At 39.4% G+C, this 21922-nt stretch overlaps 1 long non-coding RNA gene across 1 annotated transcript in view; it reads right to left on the reverse strand.

Moving 5' to 3' along the window:
• The window catches only part of LOC105715562 (uncharacterized), a 48367-nt gene that overhangs the window by 24409 nt on the left and 2036 nt on the right, over window positions 1-21922 (reverse strand). The window lies entirely within an intron of this gene.

Raw genomic sequence — 21922 nt, forward strand, 5'->3', positions numbered from 1 at the left:
GAGCAGCTCTTTGCAAAACTGCATGTTGGCTGAAGTTTGTCTCACACCTGAATATTGCAGAAGTACAGTACTGTTCGAAGGCTTGCCAAATGATAGGATTTGAGAATGAGAGGAAACAGAGAGATAAATAATGGAACTGCATGCTCAAGGGCTGGAGAAGAGAGATGGTGGTGGCAGGAATAAGAAGTCCTACAGCTTTGAGCAGAAGATGAGAGCTACCGTACCTTGGAGGTAAAATCACTTTTGGATGCTACAGGAAGGCCATTCAGGCAGTACCTCCAGCAGGCAGACAGACACACAAGAGCATAGGCAGAGCCAAAGGTCAACAATAAGTCTGTTGTCACAGCATCAGCCTTCATTCATTTTTTAAAATTCAGACAGTCGTTCACCTACTCACCCCCTCATTGAATAAGCATTTAATAAGTTGCTAGTAAGTGCAGGTATTGTGCTAATTCTGGGAAGACAGAAATAGGGATGACAGAGGTTCCAGCCTTTGGGATCTTACAGCCTCATAATCCAAGATGGTCGCTGAAATCCTCAGAACCAGAGGGTCCCTTTGGACCTAGTAAGTGTAATGACACCTTCATTTATATAAGACCATAGTGATTTCAGAATGCTTACTGGTACAATCTATAATCCTGGCAAACAGCCAAGAATATTATCACCATCCTGTGTAGACAAAAAAGATAAAAGCCCATGGGGCTTCAGGGATTTAGTCCAGGTCACTCCACGGGTAACAAAGCTGGACTCAAATCCAAGCCTCTGACTCTTTGTCTGATGCTCTTTCTATTTGAAACCCAAAAAAAACAGAAAGTAGAAAAACCCAGTGCCCCAGTTTTACAGCACTGAGCTACAGACATGGGACTTGTAGGAAGCACATGAAAAGTGGCAGCACTTAACAGCTTGTCCTCTCTGTGACACTAGACAAGACTATGTTGGCAGAAGCAAAAGTGACCAGATACCTCAGATGCACTTGAAACCTCAGTTCTTCTGACCCAGAGTGTACCCGCCAGAGATGAGCTCAGAGGAGCTGCTTGATCATTTAACTATTACCCTACAGATACAGCGTCAAAGAATCTACTATCAAACATCACAATCTGAATGTGTAGACACTGTTCATTGGCTTGTCCAACTTTTTATTATCCTCTTCTCTAACCCTATCATGGCCAATGGGACATAAATGAAATCTGCTATGAGGTTCCTAAGAAAGCTTTTGGATTTGGGTGCAAGTGTTGCCTACTTCCCTTTCTCATCTTCCTCCCTTGAGTCTTGCAACCATGAGGAAAGGCCAGGAACATCACAGTATTACTGCTCTGACGTCACTGGGGCACTGGGCCATTGCCAACACCCAGGTGTCTCCACACTACCTTTCATGCAAGAAAATAAATCCCTCAGTTTTAAACCAACATCAACAAATTCTATTGCTATAGAATGAATTCTTGATTGATATAATGTATAATAGAAAGAGTATGGATTTTGAAACCAGACATATTCAAATCCTGACTAGTTGGAAAGGAAGTTACTTCCTTAACCTTCAGCTTCCTCATCTGGAAAATGGGAACAATATAGTAGCCTTTTAACAATTCAAAGAAGCCAAAAAAAGTAATTATAAAAACGCCCAGCCTATTGCCTGACATATAATCTTAGCTCTCTTAAGAATCCTGAATTTGACATTTTCATAATTCCATTACTTCTCCCTTTCCTCTTGGGTGCATTAACAATTAAGAAACTGTCAATGATTCCTAGCAATACATTACTGATTAAGACATATTTTAGCTTATAAATGTTTTCCATCTTTTAGAAACTCATAAATTTATTTTCCTATTTTGATGTATAGTAAAACAAGAGCTTCTGGTAGGTGTACTTTTCACCCATAATGAATATTTATTGAAGCAAGAATAGTTATTAAAGCTGTTCAAGCAGCTAATAAATATTTGTTGAATACTTTCTCTGGGTTAGACCCCATGCTAAATATGCCAAATGCTAAAAAAGTAATGAAAAAGACGTGATTTCTCTCTAGGGATGCTTGATTTCTAGTAGAGGTGTATAAAAGCTTTTTTTTCTTTTAAGTAGCTATAACCAGGAAGTGGAATTAAAATAATTAAAAAGAAAAATCCCTTTATAAGTTTTAACTGAGTTAAGTATCAGTGTAAAAGAGTATTTTTCATCCAGATAATTTATCATATATGTATTCAAGTAATTTAACTCCAAATCCAGTTACAGAAATTCAAAGTAAGGGTTTGCTTTGCTTTCATTTACAGGAGGAAAGTTTGCATTTCTCATTTTGCCAGCATCAGAGCGTAATTTAGAGTGTAGCCTCCGGTACCAGACTACCTGGGTTCAAATCCCAGTTCCAATTCTTAAAAGCTCAAGTGTCCTTAGCAGAGTCATTTAGCCTCTGTGCACCCGATTCCCCATCTATAAAACTGGGATAATTATGGTACATGCCCCATAGGGTCGTTATAAGACTTAAATGAGTTTAGAACCGTGGCCAACCCCCTTAAGTACTATATACAGTCAGCTGTTATTATTTAGCTATTTTTCAGGATGAACTGCAGTTTGTACTTATTTCTCAACAGTATCAGATACTTCAGGATTTGTTTTTCTTCTGTGCTCCATAAAAATACGGCCAGTAGCTTTCAAAAGTTTGAGGCCTTAGTCTTCTCCTTTTCTGGTTGGTCTTCAGCGATCTTGCCACAGGTCCCTAGAGTCTGACAAGCAGGAGCAGCTGGCAGAGTGAAGCTGTCGGTGGCACTTGAGAAAAGCTGAAACTCCTAGTCCGTGGATGCCTTTGTGTGTCCCACAGGAGCCAGCTCTGCACAGGGGCACCACACATGGCCTTCCTCTTGTCCCAGCCCCAAGGAAGGTGAGCTCCAGGTTCACCTGCTCTCCATCTGTTCTCAAACCCCTGGCACGTCTAGGTCTCTTCACCTCACCTCTCCAGGGAGCCTTTGTCACTCAAGATGACCATGGCCCTAAAACAATTGTTGAACAGAAGCTCCATCCCCCTGCCGCTGCACTCCAGCCCATCACCATGGCCAGCCTTTGTCACTCAAGATGACCATGGCCCTAAAACAATTGTTGAACAGAAGCTCCATCCCCCTGCCGCTGCACTCCAGCCCATCACCATGGCCAGGGGAACAGACTGCACACAACCTCAGGGCCCAGTCTGTCCTCCTCTCAAGCTAGGATGGTCTGACTTACAAACATGGATATAGGAAATTATATGCGACATCAGCCTGGACCACATGGTGAAACCTCATCTCTACTAAAAATACAAAAATTAGCTGGGTGTGGTGGTGTGTACCTGTTAACCCAGCTACTCGGGAGGCTGAGGCAGGGGAATCACTTGAGCCTGGGAGGCAGAGATTGCAGTGAGGTGAGATCGTGACATTGCACTCCAGACTGGGGGACAGAGTGAGACTCCGTCTCAAATAAACAAAAAAATCAAAAAACAAACAAAACAACAACAACAACAACAAAAGAAATTATATACAGCTTTTGGTCATTCTCCCATGAGATGAGACAAAATAGTAAAAGCCAATTTAAAAAGATAGTCTGTCCTAATTTCGAGTCCAAGAAGTAAAATGGCAAAATTACTGGATTCACAAACAGAATCAGATCTTCTGATTAAGATTCAAAAGACAACATTTTGAATCATGTATCTCTACATAGTATCTCTTGATCAACAGACACTATTGGGATAATTCCTTTTTCAAAGTGGGGACTTGGAAAACCATTATTTAATTTATGCAATTTAATTAATAAATTCAAGGAAAAAAAAATGGCTGCGTGTGTTGTGTGTTACTGCCCCCCTGTGTCCACTGCTGTTATTGACACGTGCATTTTATTTGGAAAGAACTGAGCCCTGGTGGTGACTTCTTGACTTTTCTTTCACTTTTAGTAAAAATGGCTTGCATTGCTCACTGTTCAGTGAATTCTGTCTTCCTGCGTTGAAAATGTGGTATTCAGAATAGTGAGCCTAAAAATTAAGGCAACAGCAAAACACCTGGAACACAACAAACCTGAGTCAGGATTGGGTAATCAGAGGGGTTGCTTTGAGTATTCAGCCCTGTTAGAGTATTTCAAAATGGATACTGTTTGGAAAAGAGAAAGCACCCCTAATTCCCAGTGAAAACAACTCAGGGAAATTTCTAAAACAAAGGCCTAATTGTCCTCCTCCTCTGGCTACACTGCTCTTGGCTATTTCTTAGCATTTTCTGCTCTGGGGGTTGACAGAGGCAATTAACCATCAACTGGTCACCAGTTAACATCTCTGGTGAGAGATCTGATAGGGGTAGAGAATGTATTCTATTCACCAAAAGTACAACAGGTAGATCTAAATGGTATTAAGGTATTTCCTTAGATTCCTGTGAATCCTATGTCAATTTTTGTCACCAGTTGCTGCCCAAAGGTCCGGGTTAGGTTTAGAAGTATCTTCCTCTATTTTCAGCAGGTGTCCCATCAGCTAAGCTCAGTCACCAAGTACACTCAACAAACCAATATCTTTCTTTACTCCTGTAGGGCCACAAGGCCATATAATGAATATAAAAGAAATCTGTGTCTGTGTTTCTGAATGAATGTGAATTTGTTATCATTAGGTATGTAAATACTATATTTGTTCTAAATTAAATTGAAGCTTTTCTGGTCCGCAGTCCCGTGGGGCTGGTGAGGCTTTCAATCAGGCTTGCTCTCGGGGTTTCTTATGACCCAACCCTCACCCTAACCTCAGAACTGACTGAGAGTCTGAGGAGTCTTAGGCAGCACAGAACATTCAGGAAATTCCTTCTGGCCTTTGATCCATATCTGTGGTCACAGACATGCTGTGAAAACAGATGAGGAAACTGAGTCCTAAAGTCATTAGATAATTTGCTTTGAACTTCTGAGCAAATCCTTAGTGGGATCATTATGGAAAGGTGGGTCTTCTGAGCTTTCATGGATTCTCACATAGTTTTAAAAAATTCGTGTAATTTTATAAATGTCCTCAGAGTTGTAACTCACAACTCATAGTATGTTTGGTGATACTCCTCACTTCACCCTTCCTTCCTTCTCCCCAAATAATAATAATGCCTGTCATTTATTCAACTGTGCTAAGTGCTTTCCATTCATAAACCCTGTGAGAAATATTATTTTTCAGAAGAGATTCAGAGAGGTTAAGTAGCGTCCTGGCCAAGAAGAAAGAAGCAGCCAATAAGAGGCTGAATTAGACCTGAACTTGAGTTTGTCTGGCTCTAAAACCTAAGTACTTAACTACAGTACTATATTGCTTTTTCTAATAAAATTAGGAGAAAGAAGGAAGGAATACGTGATACACTTTTTAAAGACCAAATAGAATCAAAATATTGTTTTACTTACTTTGGGAGAATTTTAGACATGACAATGTTATAGAACCACTGGTTAGAGTTCCCACATTAGCCTGTTTTTTTCAATGACTTGCTGGTATAGTAGATAAAATTCATCCCCCAAAACTCCAGTATAAAATTATTATAGATGCACAATGGTAACTTGGAACTAATATTGCAAGGCTTTTTACAATTAAAGTGCAATAATAATTTAGTATTCTCTGAGTTCATGTTCTTTGCTGGGATGTGGATGAAGCTGGAAACCATCATTCTCAGCAAACTAATGCAAGAAAGGAAAATCAAACGCCGCATGTTCTCACTCGTAAGTGGGAGTTGAACAATGAGAACACATGGACACAGGGAGGGGAACATCACACACAGGGCCTGTTGGGGGTTGGGGGGCAAGAGGAGGGATAGCATTAGGACAAATATCTAATGCATGCGGGGCTTAAAACCTAGACAATGGGTTGGCAGGTACACCAAACCACCACAGCACATGTACAGCTATGTAACAAACCTGCACGTTCTGCACATGTACCCCAGAACTTAAAGTAAAATTTTTATAAAGGGAAAACAATAATAATAATTTAGCATTCTCATGGGGCAGTGTAGGAATGTGTATCACTGATTTCATCCTAGGACGACATTTGCCTAAATGTACCTCTTCCATTTATCATCATTTTTTTTTTAAAGAATGAAGATAATCTGCAGATTCTCATGACTGTTTTTGATATTCTAAGGAAAAAAATTGAATAAAATGTCATAGCCCCTTAGGAGACAATTAAGAAAACAAACATAAAAGAAACAAAACAAATACCGAAAAAAAAAAAGCCTATAAAGAGTGAGGAAAACACCATTCATTTGTAATTCCAAATTCAAAGAGAACTTTTGAGAAATCCCGAACTTTAAAATGGAAATATATTTTATTCAAGTCTGCCATCTTGAGGTCAATTAGAGAAATACTTAGTCTTTTCAAGAATCTATACTGTATAAAAAGAGCATGACATTTTGGAATAAAAGTTTAAAAAATAAAAACAAGAACGACAATACTAAGTCAAAAACGTGAATTCTTCTAAGAAAACAAATCTAAAACTTGCCATTGTCAGATGTTAAGGGTCATCATGGTTTGATTGAATTATGGCTTTGCCAATGACCAAAAGCACTACAAATACACCTGTGTTGTGTTATTATACGTTGCAATGAGAGAGGACACACTTCATGGGGAACCACACGGGGCATCTCGTTAAGAATGTGTCAGAAAGGACTTACTACAGCATGCAAGGCTCAAGGAAGTAGGGCTTAGCTCTGGATTTTTTAATGTATAGAGCATTTGTTACCATGAATGAACAATACTGATGTATTTTAATTAACCAACATCCATAGTTTTTTCAGATTTCCTTAGTTTTTGCCCAGTATCCTTTCTTTGTTCCAGAATCTCATTCAGATACCATATTACATGTAGCTGTCATAGCTCCTCAGTGTCCTTTTGGGTGGGACATTTTCTCAGATGTTTCTAATGAGCATGACAGTTGAGGAGCACTGGTCAAGTATTTTGTAGGATGCTTCTCCAGTGGAGTTTGTCTAGTGTCTTCTTCATAATCAAGCTGGGATTATGGATTCGAGGAAAGAAAACTCACAGAGGTAAAGCTCCATTTTCATCACAGTGTGTGAAGGTCCACACAGTATTATTTATGAGACTTATCACTGTTGTTGACCTCGATCAACTGGCTGAGGTAGTGTTTGTCAGGTTTCTCCAGGGTACAGCTACTATTTTCCCCCAACTTTCTACAATGTATTCCTTAGGAAAAGGTCACTACATGCAACCCACACAAAAGGAGTAGGGGGATTTCCCGAACCCTCCTGAAGGCAGAGTATCTACATCAATTACTTGGAAACGTATCTATGTTTCTGCTATCTTTATTTTCTTCTGCTTGGGAGACTTGTCTATTCTTCTCCATACATTTAGGTCTTTATTCAACCAATTATTTGTGTCAGTATGAACTCATGAATCTTTATTTTATAGTTTGGGCTATGAAATATTTATTTTGCTGATCAAATTGTTCCGGCTTTAGCCACTGGGGACTCTTTCCCTTGGCTCCTGTGTCCCTTTAACACACCCCCATTGATGCAGGATTTTCTACCGCCTTACCTTCTGGCACTATACAACACTCCAGGCTCATCTTGTATATTTCCTGTCCCAATTCCAGAATCAGCCATTTATCCCAAGAGCCCTGGTTCCTTTTATTGGAAACCAAGATCTGGGTGCCAGGTGTGCACGTTGCTATTCCAGTGCCATGACCTCCAGACTCGCTCAGCTGAGTTCATGCTGATATTGCCAACTCTAATTCATCACCACACACATCACTCTGCTCTCCTCCCTTTGCTTATCTGTAAGTTCCCATTCCACCAGTGAGAATCCTAGCTCCTGCTGTCTGCCATCCATTTACCAAATTCTTCTGTTCCAGTACACATGTATCACAGTATCAGAATTGTCAGTGTGTACTCCATGGGAAACAACTTTATCAACTAGAGTACAGTGAGAGCTTCTATTTTAAGGATAAATTTAAGTCTCTGATAGTATCGCCTTCTTGAAAAGTTTTAGTTGTTGTTTTTAAGTAAAGTATAGACAAGTAACAAAGACAATCAAATCAGGATTATTTAGGGGGAATCTGTAGAAAGGCTGTGCAGGGTATGAACAATGAGATTTCTTTCTTTTTCAGGTAAAGGATGGAGGATGGCTGAATTTGGAGTGTCACAGTAATAGACAATGATATGCCAAGGGAGAAGCAACAGCTTTTTATAAGAAGTTAGGTGGCTGAGTATGTTGGTTCATGCCTGTAATCCCAACACTTTGGGAGGCTGAGGCAGGCGGATCACTTGAGGTCAGGAGTTCAAGACCAGCCCAGCCAACATAGTGAAACCCTGTCTCTACTAAAAACACAAAAATTAGCTTAGCTGGGTGCATGCCTGTAATCCCAGCTACTCAGGAGGCTGAGGTAAGAGAATCACTTGAACCCAGGAAGGAGAGGTTGCAGTGAACTGAGATTGCACCACTGCACTCCAGCCTAGGCGACAGAGCGAGACTCTGTCTCAAAAAAAAAAAAGAGAGAGAGAGAGAATTTGTAAAGCATAATAATCATTGTTTAGTGTAAACTCTAGAGCTAAATTAATTGATTTTTTTTTACATGTTTTGCTATTGCTATTATAGGTCTTAGAGAATCTACATATGACTCGGCTATTGGGGCTAATGAAAGAGTGAAAGAACCAATACGTTTCAAATGATTCCCATTACAATATGTACAAACCCTTTATGAGTAAAAGGGGAAAATATTTGCAAATTTGGAATTATGGAAAATATTTTGGTGTACATTTATTGTATCAGTCTTATCAGTCTTCGTGCCCTGAGATGTTTAGCATGAGATGTTCCTTTTAACTAGGAAGTATTCAGTAATTGAAAGATACTTATGTTGGCATATTTAACTTATGTTATTTATCAAAAGAAGTTAAATTTTATAATTTGTCAGTTTTTTATACTAACTCTGGTAGACAAAGTCTCTTATAATAATTTACTTAATTAAAGTTTGGAGAATTTTAGACAAACCTAAGCAATCTTGTTTATTGCTCTATGAGAACTTATTTCAAATTATTTTTGCTATTTTGAATAGGAAAATAATGTATAAAAAATGTCCAAAGACATTTGTATGCTTTGTTAATCTATTGTTATTTTAAGAAATAAGGGTCAAATTATGTTTCATAACCAGTGTTTTGTGTGTTTTTAAAAATTTATTTAGAAATTATTTAGGCCTTCAAAGATCTTTTCTTAATGAGTTCAGTCATTTCTCTGCAATCTTAAATTTAGTGAAGGATCTGGAAATTTCAATTTAGCTAACATATTTTTTATTTACAGTATTATATATTTTCATAAAATTAAGTCTTTTAAAAGGATATTTACTATCATTCTATTTAGTTGAATACAATTATATGTATATAATTTCTAAATTTAAAACAAGCTATGGAAACATTGGTAGATCATTTAACTCATAAAATCAATGTAGGAAAGTTTGAATTATGAGGAATAACACTGGTCTTGAACAAATCAAAATGTTATGCTAACAACATTTTTATATGGTAAACTAATTTTTAAAAACTCTGAATCATGCCAAAATTCCCTTTTATTTTGAAGTTAAAATCTGTTCTATCTCATAGCTATAAAAACATTTTCCAGTATCTACAAAGAGAAACATCATTTAATAACTTTTCTTTTAGAAAATTTTTACTGTACCTGTACTTAATATTCCTGCAATACTTAAAAAATGACTGAAAGATTTTTTTTCATCCGTTAAGTTTTAAAGTTTACAATAGTCACTCATATTAATCAGGATAGAGGGATGTTTTGGTCATTTTTATGGTTTGGGTAATGTTTTGACTGTGGGATCTTGGGCAAGTTAGCAGCTGAGCCTCATTTTCCGAATAGGGCTCTTTTAGAAATGAAACAAATTAGTAAAATGTCCAACAATGTTCCTGTTGTTGTCTATGTTCAAACATGATTTGAGAGTGGCCTTGTTTTTGTCTTTATCTCTGATGGTCACAGAGCGGTCTTATCTGATTTTGATATTCCGTGAAATTGTTCATGTTGAAGAGGAAAATAGCAAGGCTAGCTCCTAGCAACAACAGGCCAAGTGGACAGTAAGAAGCCACCTCCCAGCCATCAGGGGCTGCTTTTCTCTTTCTTTGTAACTCTCTGGAGGCTAAACTTGGAAATATATGTATTATACAGGTCAAGGTTTTATTCTTAAAGCACACATAAAATGTGTTTTGATAGAGCTACTGAATCATAATTAACAAATAGCAGGATTTAAAGTTTACAACAAATAGTCAAGTTCTTAACCTTAATATAAGCTGAGAATGAATGAAAGTTTAAGATGTATTCAATGTTATCAGCAATGGATTATTGTAACTGTTAATTTTATGTGTCAACTTGAATGGGACATCCAGTACCTAGACGCTTGGTCAAACATTATTCTGGGTGTGTCTGTGAGATTAACATTTGAACATTTGAATCAGTAAACTGAATAAAGCAGATTGCCCTCCCTTTTATTGCGAAGGCCTTATTCAATCAATGGAAGACCTGAATACAACAAAAAAGCTAAGGGAAACTCCCCCTGACTGATAGCCTTGAGCTGGGATATCAGTCTTTTCCTGCCTTCAGACTCAAACTGAAATACAGGCTTTTAGACTGGTAGTACCTTATCCATTACCCCAGGTCTCCATTACCAACAGCAGATCTTGGGAATTCTCAGCCTCCATAATCCCATGAGCCAATCCCTTATAATAACTAAATAACAAACAAATAAATAAAACACATATGTATGCACATACATATGCACACATACAGAATATTAGTTCTGCTTTTCTGGAAAACTCTGATTAAATATCAAATTACCATTAACTGGTATACACAGAAAGCTTATATACAGGTAGTCAATTTACAAATAGTCATTTTCGAACCTTTCCCATTTTAGAAAACATTTCACACATTTGACATAAGAGTAAAGGGATATTTCCAAGAGGAAGAGCAAGGGATTTATTAGTGAAAACTGCTCTTAACGTTTTTTGACCAAAGAAATTTCTACAGATCCACAGGGGTCAACCCTGTAATGGAGAAAAGTGTTCAATTGATGAGTGCTCCTTAATGCAAGCTTTAATTGATTCCTCTTTATAGGACCAAGCTTCTTTATGGGGTCCCCCTTAAGAGTTTCAAAAGATACCAGCTATTCTACTTCCTGAGATATTAGTGTAAAAGTTCTAGAAGTCTCAGAGATATCAAGCAAATGACAAAAAAAGGATTGCACATGGCGAAGTTCATATAGTACTACTGTTAACAAATAAAAACAAAGCAAATAATCCATAAGATAATCTTCAAATTCATTTTTCCACTGTGAAAACTCAAGGTAGAATTATATATATTTTTATTTTCACTAGGTAAGGAACCTTGAAGAAATATATAAGGGCTGGGCATGGTGGTTTAAGGCATCAAGCCTTGGAATAGAAGAATTTTTTAAAATTTAAAAAAGTATTTTTTTTTTTAGTTTATTCTCACATGTGTCATACAAAAGGCTAGATGGCCTGAATATCCTTGTAGCTTGGGGGGAAGGTGTGGCCAGCCAAGTGTGCTTCTCTGTGTCAATCTCAGGCTTTAGAGCCTGGCAATGCTATACTGCATTTTCAAAAAGTAAATGTTGTAAAACCACAAGAATCTTTCTCCCATAGAAGCCCAGCCCTCCAAGTGATGAAAAGTTTGAATGAGGTATCATGGGATTTCATATTTGGTTTGAAGAACCAAGCTCAGGATGGCATACCAGGAAAAGGTTTGAAAGTCCTGAGGCTGAATTTCCAGGTCAGCCAGGTATTTGCTGTGGAATCTTGGGCAAGTTAGTGGCTGAGCCTCCTTTTCCTTATAGGGCTGTTTGAGGAATGAAACTGGTTAGCACAATGGCAGATGCACAGCTCAACAATCAGTAGTCATCCTATACTCACCTAAATTGTATGGGCGGGGGACAGCAACTGACGTTTATACGGCATCTACTATGTGGCAGGCACTGTACTAGCCATTATTGCCTCCTAATCCTTACAAAATCCCTGGGAGATAGGTAGTCCTATGTCATAGGAGACACGAGACTGGAAAAAGACCATCGCAGCAAAGTCTAGCACAAAATGCAGAGGTGGGGTGGGGTGTCTCACTGTAAACAGTAGTTGCTAATTCCTATTTGAGCTAACAGGTCATGATTCTAAAACCCAATATGATTATATATATATATATATATATATATACACACATACAGAATTACAGTCAGGTTTTCCCAGTATTGACAGGAATTTTAAGGGGAAACCATAAAATATTTGAAATGCTGTAGCTATGAATCAATCAGCATTTGCAATTTTTTAGAGTATCTCTGAAAGAAACTGTTAGTAACTAATTTTTCAGGACTTGCTGAAGCAGCCCAAACTCTGAAATGCATTTTGTCCTGGCAGTTATGGCTTTAATGTCGAAAATGAACATAATTGCAATGCTGTTTAGCACTTGAAAGGAGGAGTTTCCTTTCACCTTTGTCTCTCACCTGCAAAGCTGTGAGTTGCCACCTGGTGATAGTAGAGTTCCACACCATCTAGGAGAAAAGGGTGACCCTAAATATGAAATAAGCCGCAAAAATGCATGCTGGCTTTTGTTCAAGGAATAGGTTTCTCTATGTAAAAATGGCTAAAAACTAGGCAATTAAATTAAACAAGTATTATCCACACCAGACGTACTCAAGAGTGAATTAGGAGGAAAAAAAGAGTTATTTAATTGAGCAAGTCTCTTGCTAGTTGTCCTTTTCTAGAGCCAGCTAAATCTCCTTCTGTTCAGCTTGTTACAGGACCTGATCACAGGAGCATTCTCTTTTTTCACTTACCCCTACGATTGCTCTGTTAGTGCCTTTGCTGCTTCCTTTACCATTCTTTATGTTCCATTTCCTCTCTCTCTCTTTCTCTCTCGCTAGCTTTCCTAAGCCACAGGGGCCTCTTTTTCTGTCTTCTGGGAACCCTGAAGGTTTGGAAATCAAATCCTAAATACTGCAGAATCTTTAATCAAAGCCTGTGGGTTTTCTTTTTCATTTTAAAACTTCACTTTGACAATTACTTCGTGCCTTCTCTATTTAGATTACTTGCAGATAAACAGTTTAAATGCTCATTTATTTATTTATAAACTCATATTACAAGACAGTTTTCAATTCTAATGCAAGTAATAGTCCACAGAATTTTACATGCTTCAGACCTGAATTATGTTTAAGAACCACAAGAAGAGGCAGCTTCAATTATTTTCTTGATGAAGACAAAATAGGCTACTCAAGACATTGCCACTGTCTAGCCTCCATCGCCTAGGCATCGAGGCAGGGTGGGGATGCTGCCCTGACCACTGACATTAGCGCTTTTCTTTGTTGCAAACACACATCTCAAATGTGATGAAAACCATTTCATGAAAAACTAAAAATACATCAGCTGATATTTTGTTCTTAACAGAGCAATGTACTGAATTGAATTCGTACTTTTAGCTTGCACCCCAATTATCAGTTAAAATAAACAGACCCAACTTCAATAAATAGAGTACCCTTTTCATTGTGCAATTAACTATGCCGGATTGCATTTGGTCATCTGAGTAGTACCACCTCTCACCTCCAAGGTGGGAGACATGTTTCTCAGAATGCCCTTTCCATACAATTCAGGGTTTGATTTTGCCACTGAGAGGAACTTGCGTGGGATTTGCAAAGCTGAGCCATTATTCTCAGGAGGACGTGGTGGCCAGAATAGCTTCCCTTCCTGCTCGAGCTCTTCAGGCAGGAGTTATTAAGGGACTGTTTCTCTGATCCTCTGCCTGCTGTTCAGCCCCACCCTGCCATTAGCTCTCCCACATATGTGTAAACCTAAATCTTATATTACATCCTTTTACTCATGTAACACTTGCAGTGGGTCTGTTTTCTGCACTGAATCTACTTCTGGTACCAAAAACTATAGGTGGCTATTACAGAAGATCAGACAAAGAAAACACTTCATAAAATCCTGCAAAATTTGTTCAGTGAAAGGAGGCAAACAGTAATTAACGGAGCAAATGGAAAACAGAGTTTTCTACCTTTACAAATGACTGAATTCACACGAGCAACATAAATATTTGAAGAGGGTAAGGCTCCACTGTGAGGCATCTTTCCTGATAAAAATCTTAGCTTTCGGTTTTAAAAACATTGCCTTTTACTTCTTCCTCTCCTGTACTCTCTGAGAAGGCTGGCTGCACTGCCCAGTTCCTGAGGGTTATTTAGCACATTCCCCGGCATGCCTCTTGCTTCACCCCAGCTATACTGTAGCTTTATGTCCTGTTTGTTAATATCTGAAATAGAAACTCTACTGACACCTAATGCATTCCGCTGACATTGGCTAGCAGACTTCTTGTAATTGTTTGACCTTCTCATCCTCTCTGCATGTTAAAATTATTTAAGGAGTGGATGTGCTAAAAGTTTGGTGCCCTGAGACTGTTGGAAGAAAAGGTCACACAAATCCAATAAACACATAATTTTATTTTTCATCGGTGATGAAGTCCATGATTTAGCATCATATATCTTGCAAAGAAAGTGTGAAAAAAGCATTGAGCCCTCAGTCCTGGCAAGTCTCCCTGCATCCCATGTATTTACAATAGGTCAATCTATACTTGAATTGAAGTTCTAACTTAGAGTTCTAGAGCAGTGAACCTTTGTTTTATTTATGTTTCAAAATTTAATATATAATGAGTGAAAAGTTAAATTTTAAACAAGAAGCTTAGAAATGTTCTATTTAATTACATTTTAAAACATTATTGGAGTTTTTATTTTCCCTTGTGAGTACCATGTTAAATTAAAATTAAGGTGAAAGGTTAATTATTAAAATAAAGGTTAATTTTATGCATCTGACTTTTTCCCTCATACAATACTATGTTTGCTAGGATGGAATAGGTTTTTCTTTGATTAAAAAAAAAACAAAAACAAAAAAACAAATCTCGGTAGTAGCCAGGAGCAGTGGTTGACGCCTGTAATCCAGCACTTTGGGAGACTGAGGTGGACAGAATGCTTCAGCCCAAGAATTTGAGATCAGCCTGGGAAACATGGTGACACCCTAACTCTCTTTAAAAAATAAATAAATGGCCGGGCACAATGGCTCACACCAGTAATCCCAGCACTTTGGGAGGCCGAGGTGGGCGGATCACGAGGTCAGGAGTTTGAGACCAGTCTGGCCAAGATAGTGAAACCCAATCTCTACTAAGAAAAACAAAAAACAATAAAACAGTCAGTCATGGTGGCATGTGCCTGTAATTCCAGCTACTCAGGAGGCTGAAGCAGGAGATTTGTGAACCCGGGAGGCGGAGGTTGCAGTGAGCTGAGATGGCATCCTTGCTCTCCAGCCAGGGAGACAATGCAAGACTCCGTCTCAACTCAATAAATAAATAAATAGGCCTGCTGGCAAACACCTATAGTCCCAGCTACTCAGGGGGCTGAGGTAGGAGGATCGCTTGAGCCCGGGAGGCAGAGGTTCAGTGACTGTGATCGTACCAGTGCACTAAAGCCTAAGTGACAGAGAACCCATCTCAATAAAATAAATAAATCTCAGTGGCTTTTCACAGAGAAGTTTATTTCTCATTCATAGACATGGTGCACTGAGAGCCATCAGGAAAGCTCTGTTCATCACTGTCACTTGGGGTCCCAGCTCATGAAGTTTCCATCATACCTGTGTTTCCACAATTACAGGGGCAGGAGGGAGAAGGTAGGGAATTAAGCGATATCTCAGAGCTTCTACTTGAGGGTAACGCATGGCACTTACGCTCACATTTCATCACCTAAAACAAGTCACATGGCTTCACTTCACTTCTGAGAGAGGACAGAGGGAGACCTGGAGTATGTATGCACAAGCTGTACCTACAGTTCTTTTTCTGATAGCAGAAAAATAAATATTTCATTTATGGCCATTATCAGATAATATTTCAGTTAAAAGCATGCATTATCAGTGCCAAAACACTTCCTTCTGCCAGGAGGTAAAAATTTGGAGTTCGTGGGAGGAGAGGCAAAATCTTAAAACTTAAATATTCTAATGGTCTATGGCCCTGCAAAGGGCCACGGCATATAAACAGTATACTGTATAGCTGTGGTATTAAAAGTTTATGGAGGTGGGGGTAGGAGGTGATTAGGGAAAAAGAAGGCCTAAAGAGGCTCCTTGGGGGTGGTTAATGGAAACAAAGTTGAGAAGCACTGGTCCGGGGAAAGCACACTGAACTGGAGAGTCAGGAGGCCTGAGTTCTAACTCTGGCATTTAATGAGATGAGGTAACTGATCACACTGAAGGAAGGCCTAGTTCTCCTCACCCTTTGTAGGACTTTCCCAGGGCTGCCATAACAAATGACTATACGCTGGATGACTTAAAACAACAGAAATGTATGCCTTCACAGTTCGAGAGGCTAGAGGTCCAAGGCCAACGTGCCCACAGAACCATATTCCTTCTGATGGCCTTGCTGGAGAGAATGTAACCCATGGGCCTGTTCTCGCTCCTGGTGGTGGCTGGCAGTCCTTGGCCTTCCTTCAGCCGAGGCAGCCTAACTTCAAACTATACCTCCGTCTGCACATGGTCCTCTTCCCTCTGTGTGCATCTGTGTGTCCCCCAATCTCCCTCTCCTCCTAAGGACACTAGGTATTGAATGTGGGCTCACTCTAATCCAGTATGATCTGTTCTTAACTTGAATACATCTACGAAGACCTTATTTCCAAATAAGATACAGGAGGGCTAGGACTTCAACATATCTTTAGGGGACACGATTCAACTCAAGATGCCTTTTGATCCCATTACTTTGTGAATGTAACATTTGTTGCAGTGCCCACTGCATTCCAGGAGACAGAAAGATTGTGCTCAAGATAGAAAGATTCTTTCCTCAATGCATATTTATTTGATCCCTACTATGTGTCAGGCATTGTTATAGGCACTAGGATTACATCTATAAGAACAAAACAGACAAAATCTGGATCAAGTTCTTGCTGTTGTTGGGGCTCAGAAAACATTACCCCAAAATATAGCACATTGGAAACTGAGAAAACAGCAGAAATGGAAAGGCCACTCTCTGACCTTCCACCTGTTTATGTGAGAGCTGGCCATAAAGGGGTTCTCTGACTTGTCTTCCATGAAATTAGACCATAGGACCCTGATGTGACAGGTATCCCACCGTAGGCCCAAAGTAAAGGCATATTACCCAGAGGGGCCAAGAGTCTGAACAAACAGGGATTGTTGAGTTTTGCTTAGTGTGTTGCCATCAGGTCAGACTGCCCCTTTGTCCAGTCACATTTCTGCACAACTGTTCCTTCTTCATTGAACCTAAGCATAAAGTTATACCCTTTTCCCTGGGTCTTTGGGTCTTGATGTCTGAAGGTTCCCATATCACATAAAACCTTGGTTGAATAAATTGGTTATGCTTTTCTCTTGTTAATTTTTTGTTACAGGAGTGTCAGCCACAACCCTTGCGATGGTTGAGGAATGGTATTGCTTTTTCTCCCCCACACTGTTATGTGACTTACGGTCTATAGGAGAGATGGAGGATACACAGATATGTACAACATGATACCACTAAGAAGAAAGATAAGGCAGGGTAGATGATAGAGAGTGCAATGTGAAATATGCTGCTGTGGAGAATGCAGTCAGGGGAAGCCTCTTTAAAGAGGTGAGTTTGAGTAAAGGTTTGAATGAAAGGAGGGAGAAAATCATGTGGCTACCAGGGAGACAGAGTTCCAGACAGAGAACTGCAGTGCAAAGGTCCTGAGTTGGGCACAGGTTGAGTGTGGTTGATGAGGCCACTGCAGTGATGTTGAGTGAGTTATAAGGAGAGGAAGAAGATAAAGTGTGATAGAGAACTGGTAGCCAGGTCATGCAGGCCTTGAAGTCTGCAGGAAAGACTCTTCCGTTACTCTGAGTACAATGAGAAGTGACTGGAGGATTGTGAGCAGAGGAATGACATGGTCTCATGTGTTTTAAATGAATGCGAGGTGGTGAATATGCTGTATTAGAGCAACAGCTGAGGCAGGGAGACCAATGAAAGCGATGCAGTAGTTTAGTTGATGGTTTAACTGGAGTAAAAATGGGGAAGGCAGTGATAAGCTGTTGGATTCTGGACATTCTGAGGATAGAGTCAATAGAATTTCTGGATAGACTGATTGGGGTGTAAGTAAAAACGGGAGGCAGGATGATGCTGAGACTTTTTGGCCTAACAAAATGGAAGTTTAACGTTGTCACTTACAGACCTGGGGGAGTGGTGGAAATGCGGCACAAATTCAGTTTTGGACATGTGACGTCTGGGATACCTATGAGACCACCAAGTGGAGATGTTGAATAAACAGTAAGATGAGATCAGGGGAGATGTCAGGGCTGGAAAATAAGGTTGGGAGTCAACAGCTTACAGACTGTAATTAAGGTCATGGGATTAGTTAAGATCAGCTACACACTGAGTATCAATTAAAATAAAAAAGATTCTTAAAAGTGAGTCTGGTAGCACCCCCAGCATTTAGAATTAAGCAAGATAAGGGCAATCTAGAAATTGAGACTAAGAAGGAGTAGCCAATGAGTTAAAAGAAAGAGTGGGGTCCAAGAAGCAAAGCAAAGAAAGACTTTCAAGAAAGCATGACCCGCCGGGCCAAATATTGCTGATGGATGAAGCAGGAGAAAGGCTGAAAACTGGCCATAGGATTTGGCAATGTACAAACCATTTGTATATGAGTCAGGATTTGGTTTGACTTCATATGCCACAGCACCAAAAATGACAATGGCTTAAACATAAAAACATCTGAATGTAGGTAGTCCAGGGCTATATGGTAGCTCTGTGGTAATTTAGGACCCAGGTTCCTTCTAGCTTTCTGTTCTTTTCCTTTATCCTAGCACATGGCTTCTAGCCTCAAAATGATGGCTTTAGTTTCTACAAGAGAACATGAAGGAACAAGTAGAAAAGGTCATAAAGGCACATGGTCCAGAGGAGCTAACTATAATAGTTAACTAGAGTTATGATCACAATAATTCTGCATGCCAAACAACTACAAAATATCAGTGACATGCCACAGTAAGCATTAATATTGCTTAGGAGTCTATGGCTTGGCTGACAATCAGCTGATCTAGGCTGGACTTCCTTCAAAAACCAGTATACCTGGAATAAAATCTACTTGGCCAGGTATGCTGTTATTTGAATAAACTAGAATGTCTATTTTTACTTCAAATACTTACATTTATATTAGTAAATATCGATTTATAGTTCTCTTTTTAGGTATTTTTATCTGATTTTGTTATTTAGCCTATCCTTCCTTCATACTATCACTTATGGGATCCTTTCATCTTTTTCTGTGAGTAGTTATAAGAAAAGGAATTGTCTGGTTTTTGAGGCTAGATGGATGTCAAAGTCATCTGGTCCTGATGCCTTTCTAAATGGCAGGTCTTTATCTATGTTCTAATTTCTGTTACGTGTAATGGTTTATTTGACTTCCTACCACTTCTTTTGTTTTGCTTGAGACAGCATCTTGCTCTGTCACTCAGGCTGGAGCGTGGTAACACAGTCTCAGCTCACTGCAGCCTCAAAAGGCTCAAGTGATCCTCCCATCTTAGCCTCCCCAGTAGCTGATACTACAGGCATATGTCACTATGTCCAGCTATTTTTTTTTTTAATTATTTGCGGAGATGGGGTCTCACTATATTGCCCAGGATGGTCTTAAACTCCTGGGCTCAAGCAATCCTCCTACTTCAGCCTACCAAAGTGCTGGGATTACAAGTGTGAGCCACTGTGCCTGGCCAACTTTCTACCACTTCTTAAGTGAATCTGGGTTATTTACATTTTGCTAGAAAATCATATATTGCCTTAAAATTGACCTGTACATATTATTTTACAATTTTTGGAATGCCTCTTTTGCATCTTTGCTAATTACTAATGTTTCATGTTTTAACTTTTCTCTTTTATCCTTAATTAGACTTACCAGAGTTAATTTAATTATAAGGATCAGCTTTGTTATATCTCTTTTTTAGTTGTTTTCCTTTTAAATTAATTTCACTTTTATGAATTCTTTCCTCCTACTCTATTTGTTTGTTTATTTATTTATTCATTTATTTATTTATTTAAAGACAGGGTCACATTCTGTTGCCCAGGCTGGAGTGCGGTAGCACAATCATGGCTCACTGCAGCCTTGACCTCCTGGGTTCACTCTATCCTCCCACCTCAACCTCCTGAGTAGCTGGGATTACAGGTACGTGCCACCACACCAGGCTAGTTGTTTTTTTTTTTTTTTGGACACAGGGGTTTTGCCATTTTGTTCAGGCTGGTCTTAAACTCCTGGGCTCAAATGATCTGCCTGCCTCGGCCTCCCAAAGTGCTGGGACTACACAGGTGAGCCACCATGCCTGGCATGGTTTTTTCTATTTCTTAAGTTGTATATTTAGTTATTTTCAGTTCATTTTTAACATGACCACTTTTGAAGCTATTCATTCTCTTTTAAATACAACTTTATCTATGTCCCATAGGTTTTTTCATTTTAAAAAAAGTATTCTCATTTTCATTATTTTCTAGATCATTTGCCATTTCCATCTTATTATTGCCTCACAGATGGTTTACAAGAGTTAAAATTGTTATTAAGTTAAAAGTATTTGCCTTTTATTTTTCTTTTAATTTATGCCCATGGGAACATATTCACCCAGTATAAAATGATACAATGTAAGAGGCCTGTGTGTCTCCCAGCACAGAGCTCTCAGTCCTCTCTCCAGTGGTAACTAATCTTACCAGATTCTGGTATTTCTTTTTAGGAGTGTAAGGCCGGTCGCCTCGCCAGGAGCTCAGACACGCCCACCCCCCCCCTCCCCGCCTAGAAACCACATCACCACTCCACGCCCACTTTTGCACTCAGCATGCAAATCTACACTCAACACTAGCCTCTGCACTCAGCACCTAGCCGACCGTTGAAAAACCCCGCCAAAATTTAAAAGAAGCGCCGCCAGAACCTGCCCAATAGCATTTTGCCCCGTCCAGGTCCCACTCCCCCTGGGAGGCATGCTCACCGGAAATCCTGCCTACCTGCCAATGGCAGCTTGCCCCTGTCCATGTCCTGTTTCCCCACAACCAATCAGGACGCCTCCACTCCCTATAAAACCCCACACCCAAAAGGAGTCAAGTGCGACTTCTCCAGCCCCTCCTGTCGGACCACAGAACCTCGCCCAGGAGCTGATTAAATTTATTTCTTTCAATAACTGGCCTCAGTTGCCTCATTCGAACCTCACTTGCTTCATTTAAACCTTACAAGGAGTATGAATGTTCTGTGAAAATATGTGTTTTGAAAAGTACTCTTTTTTTTTTAAACTCTATTCTTTTCTCAATTATAGATTCAGAGGGAAACCCATGCAAGTTCTTTACATGGTTGTATTATGTAATGCTGGGGTTTGCTCTTCTAGAGGACTAGTCACCCAAATAGTGAACACAGTATGGAACAGATAGTTTCTCCAACACTTGCGCCTTTACTGCCTCCCCTATTTTGTAGTCCTCAGTGTCTACTGTTTCCATCTTTATGTCCATGTGGACCCACTGTTTAGCTTCCACTATTAAGTGAGAACATGCGGTGTTTGATCTTCTGTTTCTTCAGTAATTCACTTAGGATAATGGCCTCCAACTCATCCATGTTGCTGCAAAGGAAGTTATTTCATTCTTTTGCATGAAAAGTATTCCTTAGCTTCAGTTTAATTTGTTAAAACGCCTTCTAAGGCCACTGATATGGCTTGGTAGATTTCAGGGGTCCCAGGCTTATTCTCCTTTGGTTTTGAATCTCTAATGCTTTACACTGCCTGCTTCCTGCTTTCAACATTGTTTCTACAATTCAAATCTGAGAAAGGTCCACAGAATAGACTTAGTTAGCCTTTTAAATTTGTAGATTTCTGACACTGGTTTTATTTCATTTCCTGTGGAAGAATAATTGTGCTGTCACAACCTCTTGAGCTCAAGTCTAGAAATGGTATTAAATTAGCCTCCTTAA

This window comes from Aotus nancymaae, unplaced genomic scaffold (assembly GCF_030222135.1).
Source record: "Aotus nancymaae isolate 86718 unplaced genomic scaffold, 86718_ANA_hifiasm-v0.15.2.pri h1tg000003l, whole genome shotgun sequence".
NCBI lineage: Eukaryota > Metazoa > Chordata > Mammalia > Primates > Aotidae > Aotus > Aotus nancymaae.